This window comes from Carettochelys insculpta, chromosome 2 (genome assembly GCF_033958435.1).
Source record: "Carettochelys insculpta isolate YL-2023 chromosome 2, ASM3395843v1, whole genome shotgun sequence".
Classification (NCBI taxonomy): domain Eukaryota; kingdom Metazoa; phylum Chordata; order Testudines; family Carettochelyidae; genus Carettochelys; species Carettochelys insculpta.
Window position 1 is genome coordinate 243081281 of NC_134138.1, and position 18491 is coordinate 243099771.

Sequence of the window (18491 nt, forward strand, 5' to 3'; positions counted from 1 at the left end):
GTAGCCCAGCAGAACAGTGATGATTTGAGGTCCTGCACTACAGGAGCACGCACACAAAAACCCCGGGGGGGCAGTCAGAAATGTAGTTTCCCCAGCAGCAACATATCAATTCACAATAAAATCAAAATCATGAACTATGGTAATTTTGTCATTGCATTAGCTTGCAATGTCAGTGTAGGGTGGCCCAGCAGTTCAGCACATAAAACAGGGTGTCCAATATTTGGATCCCCTGTTCCACCAAGAACACTGTCTCTTGATCAAATAGTCTCAGACGGATAGCCATGTTAGTCTGTAGATTTGCAAAAAAACAAACAAACAAAACAAAAAAAACAAACAATCCCATAGCACCTTAAAGACTAACAAATGTATTTATCTGAAGAAGTGTTTCTTACCCATGAAAGCTCATTGCCTAATAAATGTTTGTTAGCCTTTAAAGTGTTACAGGCCTGCTTGTGTCTCTTGATCAAAGAAAAACATAGGTAACAAACATCCAAATGAAACACAAAACATTTCTTAAATTCATGTCTTCTTATCCAGCCCCAGAGCCCCTTTTAAGGAAATGAAAAAAAGTCTTCTTCCCCCAGGTAGGCTCTCTATTCTGAATGCTCCATCTGTTGTTTATATTGGTCTCTTACTGGAGTACCTGTAGGACATGAGTTATTAGTTGTTTGCTGAGAACAGCAAAGATCACTTCATCCTTGTCACACTCTTATTTGTGATCAAGATTAATATAGTCAGGAGAATAAAGAGGTAAGAGAATCTTCTCTTGGGACTTAGAAGATAGTCAGAATCCAACTGCTGTTGATGCAAGGATTTCAAAGGCAAGGTGGAGCTTTTGTACACAGGACATTAATGCAATCACTAACGTTAACATATTATTCATATTCATACATCTGCTTTATTAGAATATGCCACAGTTGTCCCATTTGTTAAAGCTAAACATATTTGATGGCAAGCGACATCAGAGGGTTGCTTCAAAACCTCAAAGCACCAATGATAAGAACTTCTTTCCTTTCCTTCATCTCAGTCATAAACAAGAAGGATGAACAAAAAGTTTCTCAGTTTCATTATACCTTTCTTCTTCCTCAGTAGCAAACTCAGAAGAACAAAAAGCTACTAATCTAAGGGAGGAACAAAGCACAGAGCAAAGATGAGTGTTTCTCCCCAAGTGAACATACAACTAAATTTATTGTAAAGATGGAGCAAAATTATTCTTTTAAAAACACCAGTGCATAAATCAAGTCTGCCTAGGGAAAGGGGTATTTGTGTATTAATGAGTCAGGCAAATTTTCAACCTCCAATTTATGTACCTGCTGAATAATAGATTGTCATCATTAGAGCATCTTCCTCCGTCATATTACACAAACGCCACCTGTGCAGAGTAGTTTATCTTCAGTGAGGGTAAAATGCTCTGAAACGGTTTAAAGAAGCCCAGTTTCTAGCTCATTTTGCAATTAAAATAGGTATACATATTTTTGTGCTGTGTTGATTTTTGTCATGTTTTCTCATTATGGATTTATCTGCTCTCCTTATATCATCATTTTGAATTGGTAATACAGTAATATGGGGGTGCACCCAGAGCCCCTGGCAATGAGGGGCTGCGGTGAATGACATATACGTTAGTATGAGATTAAAAGGGGGTCCCAGAAACTATGGTCTGAGGAAGGAGATGTGGGGGTTCAGGGAGTCCCTGAAATAGACGGGGCAAAAAAGGAGGCACACAGTGCACTTATGGTAGGGAGCAGAGGCGCCTCTGGTTTGGGCAATGATCTTGGCCTAAAGAAACAGCAAAGGGCATGGCCCTCTAGTTATAAAGCAAATAGTAAAAATGGTTACACTGTAGGGGCAGTGAGTAAAAGTTGCATACAGAGTTCTCCTTTTCCATCTGGATTTTTTTTTTAAATCTTGCTTTGATGATGGAGAAAGATGGCAGCCCAACTGCTACTTCAATTAGCATTGGTCATGATGACCATCTGTGGACATGAGACTTATATTCCGGGCAGGAGCATATGCCTAGAGGAAAACTGAGCAATTTGTATTGAGACTAAAACCCGGATATGTGAAAATCAAAAGGAAGAACCTCCTCTCAATTGCCTGAGTTTTTCCTTGTCACTGTGCTGACCTCATCCATCACTAAGATTTCTTTCCTGCTCGTCAATCATGAGAGCTATGTCTACACTACAGGCAAAACTTATGTAGCTCAGAGGTGTGAACATTCTTCCTTCCTAGAAAAAAACACACCTCTGCAGAACATTTCAGCTTCAACAAATTATATTACGTTTAAATGAAATCTTGGCTTTTGTTCTGCCTTGATTCCATTTAATATCTCCTATTTTTCTCGAGATGGATATCCCCAGTTCACTTTCATATATTAATGAAGAAATAATGTTTGAGCTGAAGATGAATTGATTGATCTTCAAGTTGCTGATTTTTGACAATAAAATCTTGCTTAAGTTGGTGAAAGCAGTTACCATCATGAGAGTTGGTAGCATTGTTTCCTTCTGGATATCACAATTAATTTGCATATGTCTACCAACACTTGTGAATTGATTCACCTCTTGTAATCCTCACTTTCTAACATGCTGCTACAGTTGGGATTTCAAAAGGAAAGGAATGTTCCATAAGAAGGCTTTAACTTGTTACATTCTGAAACGGTTCCAACAATTATATGTTAAAATGAGTGGAATTTTGTAGCTGTTTTGTCTCTGTAGGTCAGGGCAGCTAGTGGAAGGGGATAACCAGTAAGGGTTATACACTGGCTGCATCTACACTAGCCCCCTCCTTTTGGGAGGGGCATGATAATGAGGGTTTTCGGCAGATGCGAATGAGGTGCTGCCATGGATGCACAGTGCCTCATTAGCATAAAGGTAGCCATGCTTGATTCGAAAGTGCTGCTTTTGAAACACACACTGCCCATGTAGCCAGGGGCCTTTCGAAAGGACCCCCTGATTTCATGAGCCCCTTCTTCCCATTTGGTTTTGGGAAGAAGGGGCTTTCAAAGTCTGGGGTGGCCCTTTCTAAAGGCTCCCACCTACACAGGCGGTGTGCATTTTGAAAACAGCACTTTTGAATTGCAAGCAGCCACCATTATGCTAATGAGACAGTGCATATTCATGGCGGTGCATTGTTCGCATTTGCCGAAAACCCCCATTACTATGCCTGTTCCGAAAGGAGGGCGTAGTGTGGAGGTGGCCTCTGAGGCTGTGTCTACACTGCCCGCCCCTCTTTCGGAAGGGGCATGTAAGTGCAGCAGATTGAAAATGCTAACAAGGCACTGATCTGAATATTCAGCCCCTCATTTGCATAATGGTGGCCACTCACTGTGTCAAAAGTGCTGCATTCAAAATGCAAAATCGTTGTGTACAAAGGTTCCTTCAAAAGGAAATCCTACTTTCGAAAGCACCCTTCTTCCTAATTTTTTCAGGAATAAGGGTGCTTTTGAAAGTGGGGCTTCCATTTGAAGGAAACCCATCTTCACGGCTACTTTGCATTTCAAAAGCAGCACTTATGATGCAGCAACGGACTGTCATTATGCAAATGAGACACTGAATATTCACATCAGTGCCATATTAGCATTTTTGATCCACTGCATTTACGTGCCCCTTCCAAAAGGAAGAGGTAGTGTAGACGCAACCTGTGATATGTTAAGCAATCCATCATCTACATGTAATATTTGCGAGCTCCAGCTCCCTTATGATCAATGCATGGGAAATGCTGCAGCTTTACACTACAGCCAACTGATTTTCCACAGGGAAAATAGCTGGAAGCTAGTTATAATCAGTATAGTAAAGGGTGATCACACCACATTATATTTTCTTGTATTTACCAGCTTAGTGAAGCATTCAATATGTGTCTTCTTACTAAAATTTAGTTCCTTCTCCTCCTATTCTAGTCACTTCCCTACTAAAATACAAACATTTCTATTTGTTCTATTACTATATGTTAAAATACAGCTTTAACTTGGCAACCCTGGGCTAGATTCATCTCCAAAGTGCCTCCACAGTTGTTGACTGTAGGAAGTCTTTCTGAAAGCCAGCAGCTACACAAGAGATTTCCTAATCTGAGAAGAGATTTCTGAAGAAGAAATTTGTTCACAGCCACTTAAATCCTCTCCTTTTCTCTCTCTACAGCAATAGAACTCATATAAATGCCACATAGTAACAGAGAGGGAGCCGTGTTAGTCTATATACTATCAAAACAAAAAAGCAGACAAGTAGCACTTTAAAGACTAACAAAATAATTTATTAGATGAGCTTTCATGGGACAGACCCACTTCTTCAGACCATAGCCAGACCAGAACAGACTCAATATTTAAGGCACAGAGAACCAAAAATAGTTATCAAGGTTGACAAATCAGATTGGGTAGACATCTTGCAGTTTTTGGTCTCTGTCAGTTGGATCAAAGCAAATGTGATTGTACCTAAGGGCTTTACTGTAAAGTGATGGGTTTAGTATGCATTCCTAGTGAATCCCTGTGTCCATCTCCCATGATTCTGTATGCTTGGCACACCACAAACAGTCAAAACTCAGTATCAGTAGAAGTCCAGGGTGTGTAGTGGAACACAAGGTAAAACTATTGTTCTAATTCTGAGTCAGTTTCTTCTCTGTGACACTAAAAATTAACTGCAGGCTGAGTGATATTCAACAGGTCTCCTTGGTGAATGAAAAGTCTTCCTTGCTAAGTTGTGAAATGAAGAGGCCCAGTACAACTCCCAAACATTACTATACTACCCCTCTATGCCATGAACAAACTCTAACCGGTGGAGGTTGCCGTCAGGAGCATTAACCTACAGAAACTCCAGTGAGCCCGTGCCCAACACCACACCAACTCCAGCAACAGCACAACCCTCAGAGACATGGCAAAAGGCAGCTTCCCATCTCTTCCCTCATCCCAAAAAAGCTCTCTTAGTTTCTCTCCCCTAGTGCAGAAGGAGGCCTGGCAGTCTAGGATGCCACAGCAAGGGATGGAGGGAGCTTTTTGCAGCAGTGTAAATCACTAAGCCGGGATACTCAGTCTAGCATTCTATGCCAGCATTGAAAGCGACATACACTTACCTTTTAAAAATGATTTCGCAAAATGAAATGGTAAAGGTAAAAATAAGTAATCAGCTCCACCTGCACAGTACCCCTCTGCTTTCAATTATGGCCAAGTATTTGTGTCTTCTAATTCCTTGCCTTAACTCATATTTAAGCACTTGGGTCAACATAATAAGATCACTGAAAGTCCCATATCCACAGATGACTGTGAGGTAATTTCCTCCCTCCAGAAAAAAACACTAAAAGTTAAAAGGGACTTAAGGAGCTGCTGCCTCTGGGAAAAGGTGGTGTTCTGTTCCACCAGGAAAAAAGATGTTGCCTGGTCATTCTCTTCAGTTATCTGGTTCAGAATGTTTTGTCAGTCAGTGACCTTATCTATGTTTGAAGTCTGGCTGTCTGCGTTCTGATTCTACTCATCTGCAGCCTGTCAGCATGAGGTTTTTTTTACACTAAATTTGGAATATATTTGGCCTGGCTCATTTTCCTTTCTGCTCAGACTTTGCATGAGCTTATCTGCGTGTTTATTGCTCTGTATTTGTACATCATCCCTTTTGCAGGCTTCAGTGTACCTTCAGTTTTGCTAGTATTTGCTTAACACTAGGCACATGCATTTATTTGTGTGGCCACTTTTCTCCCATTGTGTTCTCCCATTAATTGTTCTTTGCTACCAGTGTGTGCCTGTCCAACTTGCTCTTTGCTCATATTTATAATGGGCGCAAAACTGCCTCGATTAACAAGGTGTGAAGCACAAACATCTGTTTATTGTTTAATGTAGGATGCTAGTTCATCAGGATGTAATGTAGCTTCTAATCAAATGACTAATAATACAACTTGGAGAACATAAAATATCTTTAAAATATTAGGGCCATGAAGAAGCTGTTAGCAGCTAGGAGGGAAGCTGTAATACAAAGGTAGCGAGGGAAGAAGGGACAAGAGCGGTACATTTTGGTGAGACTGGCTCAACTGCCAAGGCATAGGCATGAATCTCTCTGGAGCTTTAACCTCTGTAAAAGTCCTTGCCCATTTCAACAGTTCATGGGCTTTTGGTAAGTTTTTCTGTTAGGTTGTGGCACACAGGAACAATTACAGTGCCTGGTCATGGTAACTGCATTTGAAACTTACAAATATCTGCTGCTCTGATCAAGTAGTACTGTCAAAGTGCAGTGCCACTGTACGCTATAGGACAAAGATGCTTTGCTCAGTGTCTTTAAGTTGCTTGGCTGAAATGGCAGATGTTATGGCATTGGGGAAGCTCTGTGCCTCTGTTCATGAAAATACAGAGGATCTGAAGAAAATAATACTTCTACTTAATTACTTTTATAGAACTACAGTAGACCCCCCGACTTATGCAACCCCCGCATAAGTCAAATTTCCACACAACTCAGGGGACCCAGAATACTGATGAGGACACCAGCCTGGTCAGTTTACTGGAACCAGTGAGTGGAGGGGAGCTGGGAACCAGGTGGCAGCCTGGATTCCGGCTCCCCTCCACGGCAGACAGCGGTGGCAATGTGGCTTCTCCCAGCTTGGGAAAGCCAGGGAGAAGCCATGCACCACAACTGCCTGCCCAGCTTCCCCCATGTCAGGGAGCTGGTTGGGCAGACAGCCCCCAAGTGGCTTCGAGTTGTGCTAAACTCACATTAACACAAGTTAAGTGCACCTTGAAATTGCACGTTTCGGGGGTTTACCACATGCATTCCTGCAGCAATGTTGCAAGCTGTTTGGCTCTGTAGGGACCTTCGCGGGATCGCCCCTTATTTACTTTAAGAACAAATACACCCATCCCTCATTAAACTAGTACTTTATTTACGAGTACTCACTTAAACGAAGGACACATATACTTACCTTTTGTTCACTGGACAAGTGAACTCCCCCCACTAATACGAGCCTAACCCCACCCCACAGCTCCAACCCCCCGCAGCCTGACACCCACCCACCCCACCAGCCCCTCAGCCTCAACCTGCCGCAGCCTGACCCTCCTGCCGGCCCTGCAGACCCAAACCACATCAGCCTGACCCTCCCACCAGCCCTGCGGACTCAAACCATGGTAGCCAGACCCCTCTGCTGGCCCCGCAGACTGATTCCTGCTGGCCCTGAGGCTCCAAACCGTGCCAGCCTGCCAGCCTCATGCACTTAAACCACCGCAACCTAAACCTTCCCGCCAGCCCCACACACCCAAACTGCCACAAACTAAACCCCCCTGCCAGCTCTGCGCACTTAAACCACCACAGCTTAAACCGCCCCCCTCACTGGCCTCACGCACCCAAACTGCTGCAACCTAAACACCCCCACCAGCCCACACACCCAAACTGCTGCAGCCTAAACACCCCCACCAGCCCACACACCCAAACTGCTGCAGCCTAAACACCCCCGCCGGCCCTGCAGACCCCAAACTGCTGCAACTTTAACCCCCACCCCCCACCAGCCCCACGCACATAAACCTCCGTAGCCTGACCCTGCCAGCCCCACAGACAAAAACTGTTGCAGCCTTAAACACTCCCCGCACCAGCCCCATGCATTTAAACCTCCATAGCCTAACCCCGCCTGACCCACGGACCAAAACTGTCGCAGCCTTAACCCCCCCACCTCCCTGGCCAGCCCCAGAGACCCAACCTGCAGCAGCCTGAATCCCCCCTCGGTGGACCCAACCCACCACCATGTTTTAACCCTCCTTCCCACGCATGTCCCCAAATTGCCCCCAGCATTTAACCCTCTCCAACCCCCACCCCACCCCACCCCAGCTTCACTTACCTTTCGAGAAAAGTGCCATCTCCTGCCACTAAGAGCACTTCGAACTAATCAGAGACTTTTACATGTATTTTATTGGGAATTTAGTGTCCCTCTTACGAATTTTCGCCTATAAGCAGAAAGTTGGGAACCAATTGTGCTCATGTAGCAAGGGATGAGTGTAGTCTCACAGAGCAATGTAAAAAAAAAACTGTGGAGATTAACAGGAAGCTTCACAAAGGCACAAAAAGCATGCTTATTTCAGCTTGAAAGTCAATAGGAGTTAGGTACCTAACTTTCACGTATGCCTTTGAAAAGATCACCCCCTAAATACATTTTGAGAGGTTTATTAAAATCAGAGATACAATTCCAGCAAATATCTGAACTGCCCTGAATTTCAGCTTCCCAGCACAACTGAAGAAAGGCAGGACAGTTCCCCCCCACCCCCCGTAACCCCCCCACACCCTCCCACCCATGCCAATTTTGGATCACTTTGGATATCGAAACTAAATATATAGGATATGTCTTTTACCTCCACTCCACCACCTGTCCTCCTGCTACATACTAAATAATGCTTTAAGAGATAGCCACTCGCTCTGCCTGCAGAGGCCACAGATCACCAGTGAGACCTATTTCACTTTCCTCAATCAGTTACTTCACTGCCTTGATGATTGACTTTGATGAGAAAAATCTTGTTTTCTGTCCCTCCACTTTGTTGTCACTCAAATCTCTGCCTACGGCCCATTTTGTAATAGAAGTAACTTCACAGAGGTAGTTGAGTTCTGTGCCATCCTCTCGCCTGTTTGTTTTTACCATTGATGATAAAAGTAGCATAACTTTCCACAAATGGTTGCAAGTGCCACCCTGATTGTAGAGCTGGCTATGAGCTTTCTGCTCATTGTTCACAAAGCTTCACTGGAAGCCCCTTCAGATGGCCACATGTTGATAGTTTGTTCTAGTAGAGCTTGCAGTTTAGAGTGTTGTTACTGTTTAGGACACTACACTGCAGATCTGACAAATATAAGGAAGGTAGCAAAGTGAGCTTTCTACCAACAGCTACAGCACTTGACCCAAGGTTCAAGAATCTGAAGTGACCTTCCAAAATCTGAGCAGGATGAGGTGAGGCCCATGCTTTCAGAAGTCTTAAAAGAGCAACACTTGAATGCAGAGCAAACTCTTCACTACAGAATCTGCACCACTCAGGTTACCAAGAGTCTAATCACACAAACTCAAGCACCTGTGCCCCAGCCCCTCCCTGAGGCCCTGCCCTATTCTCCCCATCCCACTCCTTCCATCACTCACTCTCCTTCAACATCACTCAGTTTCACCAGGCTGAGGCAGAGAGTTGTGGCACAGGAGGGGGTGCAGGCTCTGGTCTGGGACAATGGGGCCCAGAGCATGGGAGGGAGCTCCAGGCTAAGCCTGGGGTAGCGGTTGGAGTGCAGGATGGGGTGCACCTTGTGGACTCTGGGAGAGGCTCAGGGCAGAGGTAGGGTTCAGGACACAGGAAGGAGTGCTGGGTCGAGGAGGGGATTTAGGGCTAGGGAAGGGGGTGAGGGTTCTGGTCAAAAGGTGCTTATCTCAGGCCACTTTTAAAATCAAACTCAACAAAGGACTTTCTAATGTGGGCAGTGTGGTCCTATTCTGACAAGGAAATGGACTGGATCATCTAAGGGATCTTCAATCTCTTTTCTTTCAGGCTGTTTCTACACGTCACTTCCTGTGAAAGTGGCATGCTAATAAATGGCCCGAAATATGCTAATGAGGCATGGATGCAAATTCCCCACACCTCATTACCTTAAGGTCACGTGATTTGGAGTCCAGAAGACGTTCTGCTAGACTCCAAAACGCCGTTTAGAAGGGCGGCCCCTTTCCTTCTTCTGGACACCCCTTCTTCCCAAAAATTTTCAAAAGAAGTGACATGTATAGAAACGGCCTCAGAGTGCTTCTACAACAATAAATAGCTCAGTGGTTTGTGTATTAGCCTACTAAAGCCAGGGTTGTGAGCTCAATCCTTGAGGGGGCTATGGGGCAAATAAATTTCAATTAAATAAAAAAAAACTGTCAGGGATGGTGCTTGGTCTTGCCAAGAGGTCCGGGGACTGGACTCAATGACCTCCCAAGGTCCCTGAGATATTTATCTCCATATATTAAATATTATAAAAAGCACTGAGAAACACAATTAGTCTAAAATAACAAATGAACAGTGCCAGAGAACTAAGAATTGTGTAAATAATGTGAAAAAAATTAAAAGTAGCCCAGTGTCAAAAACATACTTAGAATTAGAGCTGTGAGTCTGAACCTGCTCCTTCCAAAGCAGTGCTGCGTTCTGTATTCACATACAACAGTGCTCTTTGCCAAGTTCAAAAGAATGGCAAGGCCTATTGATCTAAGGCCAAAAAGAAGTACAGGCAGCAACTGTAGAATCTGAATTTATAGCCTATAAAGTGACAGTCTGGAGAGTATTTAATGTCTATATAAACTCTAAATAAGACAGTTAATGCCAAATGTACTTTTTTGAAGCAGCAGATGAGCGGACAAAGGGCATGACTGCAAGTGAAGACAAAATTGAAACAGATGTAACCTGCGGGACAGTTCCAGATTTCCACAACAGGTCCCATGTCTCCCATTTATGCAAAAATGTCCTGCAGGGCTGCCAAGGTCCCCACCCACAGAGCCCCCCCATGGCAGGGGACCCAGGAACAGGAGTGCCTTGGCAGCTGGCTGGGTGTAGCCAGACAAAGTCTCCCCCTTACAAGCCAGCTTGCTCGCTGCTCCCCCCCTCCAACTGAGAAGCACACAGGGCACGGAAATGGCTGCTGACAGCACAGTCTTTGATGCCCTCATTGAGGCCCAGATGTGCTAGCTCATCGTGACCCTGAGAAACAGAAAGTACAGATAAAAGGCTAACAGGCCAAACTGTCAACAAGAGAGGGGGGGCAACCCTCATGAAATCACCCCAGCTGGCATTGATGAATTTGATGACCACACAACCATCCCAGAAGAGGAAGTCTCCGCCCACACAAAAAGAATGTCCTGTACTCCTAAATTGCTTATCTCCTGTCTTACAAGTGCAAATTAAGTAAGAATTGCCCTTGTAACAAACTGGCGTCACAAAAGACAGACCGGTATGATCTGGCACCATAGATAAGAAAGAGAATACATAACCCAAAAAGGGGTATAAAAGATGGGTCCAGCAGAACTCTAACTTTGAGTGCATTCCACCAACTACCTGCTGGTCGGGTCAGGTGATTGCCTCCCGAGGTCCGCAACTGGGGATGTCCAACCTCGTATTTGTCTTTCTGCGGAATTGAGTGACCGATCCAGCTTGGCTACACTGGTATCGAGAGACGCAGAGAGGGTAAGATATACCCATGCTAGGTCTCCGTTTTTTTGTGCACAGCTAAAGAATTAGAGCTCTGTAACTAGACGTCGTTGTATCAAGATATCATTGTGTTAGATGGTAACAGATATCTTTGTATTGGATTGTAACGTAACTTGTTAACACCTGTACTTTGCTAGCATATAAGAAGTAGACAATAGCCTTTTGTAACCACACGCTTATAACTGTAGCTTAATAAACTTGTAACTAGTTAAGCTCTGAGCCTGACTGCTGTTAACCCTTTTGTCACTGCAACACAGCCAGCACAACGAAAAGAACTTTAACCGTTTGGTTACTACAGGCTGGCCGTAGGAGTGCTAGCAGCTCCCTGCTCTAACAGTAAAAAACTGGGTTGTTTAGGACCCAGGGGAGTACCTCACCGCACATTACCTGTCCACCTGCTAACAGTGGGACTTTTTTGTTTAAATGGGAGAAGTAGGACTTGTCATGAAAATTCCCCAACCCCAAGCTGGGGTTCCGACAGCTGGGGATGCCAGCAGAGCCCAGTGCTCCAGCCAGTTCCCAGAAGAGGGGCTTCCAGGGTACCTTCGCCCCCCCAGGCCAGGGATCTTGCAGCTGGGGCTGCCAGTGGGGTTCCGTGTCCCACATATGCCTTATATGTGTCCATTTTTCTACACAAAGAATCATAATGGTTTACTGAGCAAATATACAGAAGCTTAAACAATGGGTCGGGGGGATCATTCAAGAAACAATTACCACAAATGGCATCCTGGGGAATTAAAGTATTAAAATAAAATTAACCTTAATAGTCCAAACAAGTTTCACCTATTTCCTGGAATTTATTATGGTTCTAAACCTTGAAACAAATACAATAACAGAAAGAAAATCTGTAGGTAGTTGTCTTGCTAATGATTTCATATATAGATACTAATAAATATAGATACATATAACAGTGGTCTTCACTTCTGCTGTACAAGGGCAGCACAAATGTACACATATAAACACATCAGGGAAATTTCAGCAATACAGGCAAAATTAACAAAAGCAATCTCTAAAATGTGGGACAGCAATTACTAATAAGAGAGCTACTTTTGGTCTGAAACATCTGGGGATTACAAGAGAAAATAAAATTAAGTCAGTAAGACACTTGCACTCTGGATGGAATTCTGGATGAAAGACATGTGGAGCCTGTGTGATTAGGTTTCCATGTAATTGTTCCACATAGGAATTCAGAGTATGAAAACTTACTCCCTCACACCAGCCTCCTCATGGCAGATCCTTCCTAACACCAGGCTGAGAGTGACTGACTGTCCCTCCCACTCCTCATGGACGCTGGTAGAGAAAAATGACAATGCACATTATTACACTGCAATGTAGGGAACTGAAATACTCTGGAGGACCGAAATGCTATTTAATGACTGAGGAAGTTAAAATAATGTTATGGTATTTGGCATTTAATACGAATTTGATTCCTGCTAGTCCTCAAGCTTATGTTTCCTGTGAACTGCAATTAAAAATTAGCAAAGGCAACATTTAAGGAGTGTTATAACTTAATGGTCTGGACATAGGACTTTGATCTAGTATAGCAACTGTGGCTGAAACATTGGGGATGTAAGAAGTAAGGACATTTTTCCACCTAGATTCCTACATCTCTCCTTGACTTCATCAGGCTCCCAGTGGCATTGCAAATCCTTCTTCTCTGCCCTTGGCACTGCACAGCAGCACTTCAACCTTTACACCAGGATTTACACTTGAGATACAATGAAAATTTGTTCATGACATTTTCTATATAATTCAGTTACTATCAGTCCCCTATGTATACACATACCACAGCTGTTAGAAAGGAAGTGCTCTCTTAACATCATTACCATAAGAAACATTAACACAGTGTAATAGCTTGGTGAGATAAACTTGTCCAGAAAATAATAAATTCCTTTTTAATGAAAATTTACAGAATAACACATTATTTGAACTCAAACAATATGGCCCAGATTCAAGTCCCTTTCATCACCAGGAACTATCCGACTCCAAGGAGCCAGTGAGACTAGTGAAGAAAGGAAATTCCCAACCTGAGCAATCCTACCCAAATGTGGTTCTATAGTTAACAATAGTTTTGGAGCACTTAAAAATGCAGAGGTATTAACTTACTTCATCTCCTTTGTTTTTATTCTCTTTTCGTTCCCTTTTTTTTCCATTTCTAGGACCGGATCCACAGCGGGAGTAAATCAGGAAAGATCCATTGACCTGTGCTGGGCTATGCTGATTTATCCCTGCTCAGGATTTGGTTCCTACTCTTCATCCTCCCCTTCCACTCTCTGTATTTGTGCGTATTTTCTTTCTGCTTTTCAGTCCCTGGCTCCCATCTGTCTGTGCAGTGCTTTTCAGTCTTTTACATTTAATTGATCTTTTCTCTCAGTCAATGGGTCCCAAACTTTTCCAGGCCAGGACCCCTCCTTCAAGCTTGTTATATGTGAAGGGTGGGATCATCATGACTGGAATGCCTCAGTGCTAATTACACCCATCCTTTCAGGTTACTACCTCCAGTCTGAGAACCCATGTCTCACATCAGTTTTTTCACCTCTCCTTTGTCTTTGTAATGGCAACTGAACAGGAATCCTGCAAAGGAGATGACAAGAACTGGCTAAATTTATACAAAATTCAAACACTTCCAAGCTGGTGGCACTGTATTCTACTCAGAGGAAAATCTTTGTCAGCACTTTATTTTATGACTGTACATCGACTGAATATCTTCTAATAAACTATGGTTATTTTATGTCTCCACTGCAAGTAGCGCAATTCTTTGTGTTACTGCTGAAAATTAAAATGTCAGTATTAATTTATATACTTCTTTTTCTATAACTCAAACTGGCCCTAAATGCCAACGGTCATTCTTCGCAGTTTTCCTTCTATTAAATATAATTTATTAGTCTCACAGTTAAACAGAGCACTTTTCATATACTTACATCATTAATCATTTAAAAACTTGCTGTGTTTGTTGTTACTCTAGTATGACAGGCAGAACTGAGCCTCCTCATCTTGTTTTAATCTCTAGCAATTTACATTAGAGCAGTATCCTTTGGGACTGCTCCTATTTGGATATGTCAGCAGTCTCTTTTACAAAACCCCATTTTCATTCTTCCAATTACATTCTGCAGTGGCCTGACACTGCATTCCAGATCTCAGGCAGCAACTCATTTCCCAAACTACCTATGTGTGTTTGTCTCTGTCAATGTGTAACTTGCAAGCAGGCAAAACAAAAGGTGGGATCTCCTGCTGGCCTTACACCAGGATAAGGCTGTAGATCTGTACTGGTATTTGTTAGCTGATATTCCTGCACCTATGCAGAGTCACATTCAACTCAACAGGATTCTGAAAGCATTCAGAGGCCTCTGCTACAGGTTTAAGACCTAAATCTGAAGCAATGCCACTGATTGCCAGCATTTGCCATTTTGAAAGGCAAAACAACCAGCTCCAGAGAAGCCAGCAAATTAATACAATACTTAGATTGGTTAATTTTTAGTTCTTAAAATAATCGTATCTAACGTTTGCTGATGCTTATCCCCAAATCACCCTCTCCCTAAAACATCTTTTGTTGCTATAATGTTCTTGATGGGAACTTCCTCTATTCAGTCTCGACTAACAGATGTTACAGAGTTCATGAAAGAGTAATACAGTTATGTGTAAAATACTCCGCATACCTATGCTACAGATAAAGAATGACTTAAGTAAAGGTTCGACCTCTCTCATCTGGCACCTTCAGGACCTGACTGGTGCAGAAAAAGATCATTTGCCAGATCATGGAAGGTCAATATTGTCCAGCACCATTACCAAAACTTCCACCACTTATTGGGCTCTTAGAAGACATTTACAGGTAAATTACAAATACATAACAGCACAGAACACTGGGAGCCAGGACTGGTAGCTGCAAACAAACTTTATGGGACCACGGGAAACTTGGCCACACCCATGATAACTGGGCGGCCCACTAACTAAAATCATGCCAAATTACAGATGTTGCCAGATGAGAGAGTTCCAGATTTGAGGGTTTCAACCTCCAGCAGTGATCATTGTTAGTCGAACATTTACTTGGCCCGTCTACATATGCGACTATTACTTTTTGGCATTATACTTCAATTGTAGAATACTGAGTATATAAATGTCTTTCAAGGGCTTTATTTTTCTGGCCTACACAGAGTAGTTCACAGTGAGCTGAAGTTTCAGAACAAGCTGTAGGATATTATTCTGCATCATACTTGGAAAAGTTTAAGACGATATAGTTAAAAAATAGTATTGCCATCCATATGCCCTTCTGTGTGGGACTAAGCCATGTTGTCAGGATTAGTGTCCCCAAGCAGAAGATCAGCGAGCAGCTACTGCAAGGAGGGTGCACTGTACCATGGTGTGACAGTGGTCATTGTGGGGGGGGGGCACACTGGGAATGCTCATTCAGGGCAAACTGCAAAGAATGGGGCATGTGATCCCCAAAACTGGTGATTATTCTAAAAAAGTAAAATTACCATTGGTTTGGGATCTGAAAACCCTGGGTAACAGATCTGATGAGCCAGCCAGGAGTGGTAGAGAGGAAGACACAACTGGTACAAACATTTTGCTTGGCTATGCAAGAGGGGAGGATGGCAGGGCAGAGGAGCAACCTGGATTTTCCCCATGTCATAATCCATGAGTCAAGTTATGGATATATTTCATGATTGGGACTCAGGGATGGCCTGATGGCCTGCTCACAAATTACATTACAAGAAAAGGGAAAAATAATTTTGAACAACAGTTTGACTGATTTCATAAAGGAACGTGGTACTGGTTTCAGGAAGCTTTAGTAGCCCTGGAGCATTTCTGAACCTCTATAAGCAAATATTAACAATAAAATTATACAAAAAATCAGCCAAAGACAAAATTAAGAAACCTAAAAAAATAAATTTTAAAATTTAAATTATAAAAACAGTTACCCTAAAGGTTAAATCAGACCCCCTCAAATAGTGGCAATGCAAAAGTAAATATGTAAGATTAGGAAAAAATAAGTTAAAAGCTTAAGCAAAAAATGTCTAAATTAAAGTAGCAAAAAATAAAGAATGAAATATCTATAAAAACTCTACTATAAAAATCCCAGAATAAGACGCAAGCAAATCACATGAAATGTAACTGACAAAGTGATGCTTTCAAAGTTGTGTTAAATGACAGAAGGAAATAGCAGCTATAATTTGAGGTAGTTGTATAATTTATTATTATTGTTATTTATTATTATTATTATTATTATTGTTGTTGTTGTTGTAGTTGTAGTTGTTGTTGTTGTAAGAGAAACAATCCTCATGAGATTTTCTTTCCTTTTGGCTTTTCTAGGCAGTAGAAAAGTAGTATATTCCCTTGTTTAAAAACACCAGCAGAGGTATGGATGCCCTCCCCCCACAACTGTCCACAGTCCACACAGTGAAAAGATTGGTCCTCAGTGGGGTGACCAAGAAGCAGAAGGATGGCTAGATGTCAGGCCCTTTGCCTTGACCATGCTAGATCCACAGAAAAATCAACTGCCCATTAAATTGAAGCCTAGCCTTGCAGTGGCTGACAAGGATAGTTGGCACACCCAGTCTCATTCCAGCAGATGTGGCAGCAACTTTCACTTGCCTCTCAGGGCCAGAATAGGGGCTTGGGTAGCAGATGTCCTGATTGTATAGGTACAATCCCAATATTAAGGGCTTTTTTTCTTATAGAAGTATCTACTCCCTCACCCCCCATTCTGATTTCTCATATTTTCCATCTGTTCACCCTAACGGGCTGGGGAAAGAGGCCCCAGAGACTTTGGTTCACAGAGCCCCACTTCTAGATTTGTTGTTGCATTCTGTACTTTTTTCTTGGCTTAAGTTTTTCTTTCTTCCTAACTGATTCTTTACACACACACACACACACACACACACACACACACACACACACGCCCTCTCCCACTTCCACTTCCTTTCTTCCCTCCCCCATCCCTTCTTTCTCCTTCTTCTTTCTTCACACAAATGTCCTTCTCATCACTCATTTTCCTTTTTTGTTTATATCTTGAAAGTTAAGTGTTAACGCCACAGCTAAAAGTAGTTTAACTTCCTTAAAAATTTGGTTGCCAAGCAACAAGGATAACTTTGCTTCTTATCCTAATTACTGCTCTGAAGCAGTATTGTTTTTAAAGCAGTAAATTAATTAAAAGGATCCAGCCGAAATATTGCCATTTATGTTCATAAAAGCATTTGTGGCTTTGCAGAAAATGATCTTATTTAAAACAAGATCTTTCACAAATAATTTTTTTAAGTCTTGAGCTAAAACGAAAAACAAAATATGTCTTACAAAAGTCAGCTCTTAAGGTAGAAGCCTAAATAAATAAATGGCTTGTCAGCCCTCAGTGCCTCCAATGCACTTCCCATTGTCTCCCTAAAGGAAGGCAGGATATCCCTATCTGCTGTTTTGTGGTTACTACAATGAATTATTATAAATAGGGGATGCAGACTAGGAAAAAACAAAATTCAATATTCGCAGTTCATAAGGCCTTCCAGTGGAAGCACCAAAATGTGATTTAAAACATCTGCATCCCAGCTACACACACTAAAAAACAAAATCAGTAATGTTGAATCTGGCACTGATCTGCAGGTAGCCATGACTGAGCCAAATCACCTGTAGGCACCTCAGTCTCCCCACCATTTAAACTGGGATGATGCCTACCTCTTAGTCATTCACCTCAAATCATTTTGTAAGGGAGGGAGGTATTACTATTCCCAAACATGGTTTTAGCACACAACAAATGCCTACTAAGCCATATTTCCTTGGGAAATAGTTTAGGAAAAATTCCCTTCTCCACACAGCAAGAGCCTGACATTTCCTTCAGATAAAAGTAATATTGGCTATTGCAGAGGGATTAAACTTCTCTGAAAATGGTGGCAGCATGTGGCCAGGTCTTGGGAGAAAGAGGGGAGCTTTCAAGCATCAACTACTCTGAGTCTTTTGCAAACAAAAGAATTAATAAAAAGCAATAGGAGCAGATTATGAAGTTCTAGGGAGACTGTCATCTTCCCACGGACATCCATTTTAGTTAATAATGGTTCTTGAAAGCCGGCTCCTATTCTTTTTCTTCTTTTTGAAAAAAACAATAAAGACAAAGGAAATAAAGCAGCTAAATGAGACTGTTGTATATTGAAGACAACCAGAACATTTGCTTCCTCCGAGAGGTATGCCCCTAGCAATAACCTTGTACAAGATGTGCCTTGTAAAGTATCATATGAAAATTCATAAGTTGATGGGCGGTATTGTCCTGATAAAAATGTGTGGCAACATTGTGGAGTTACAAGATTCCCCTGTATGATGTTAACAGGATTCACAGCCAAGAATTCCACCCAGGCAGAAG

General features: G+C 42.5%; 1 long non-coding RNA gene across 1 annotated transcript in view; it reads right to left on the reverse strand.

Annotated features, from left to right (window-relative positions):
* The window catches only part of LOC142008046 (uncharacterized), an 87440-nt gene extending 82275 nt beyond the window's left edge, over positions 1 to 5165 (reverse strand). The window contains exon 1 of the long non-coding RNA XR_012644064.1: positions 5056 to 5165. This is a non-coding gene — a long non-coding RNA (uncharacterized LOC142008046). The remainder of the gene's footprint in view (positions 1 to 5055) is intronic.
* Between the last annotated feature and the right edge of the window lie 13326 nt (positions 5166 to 18491).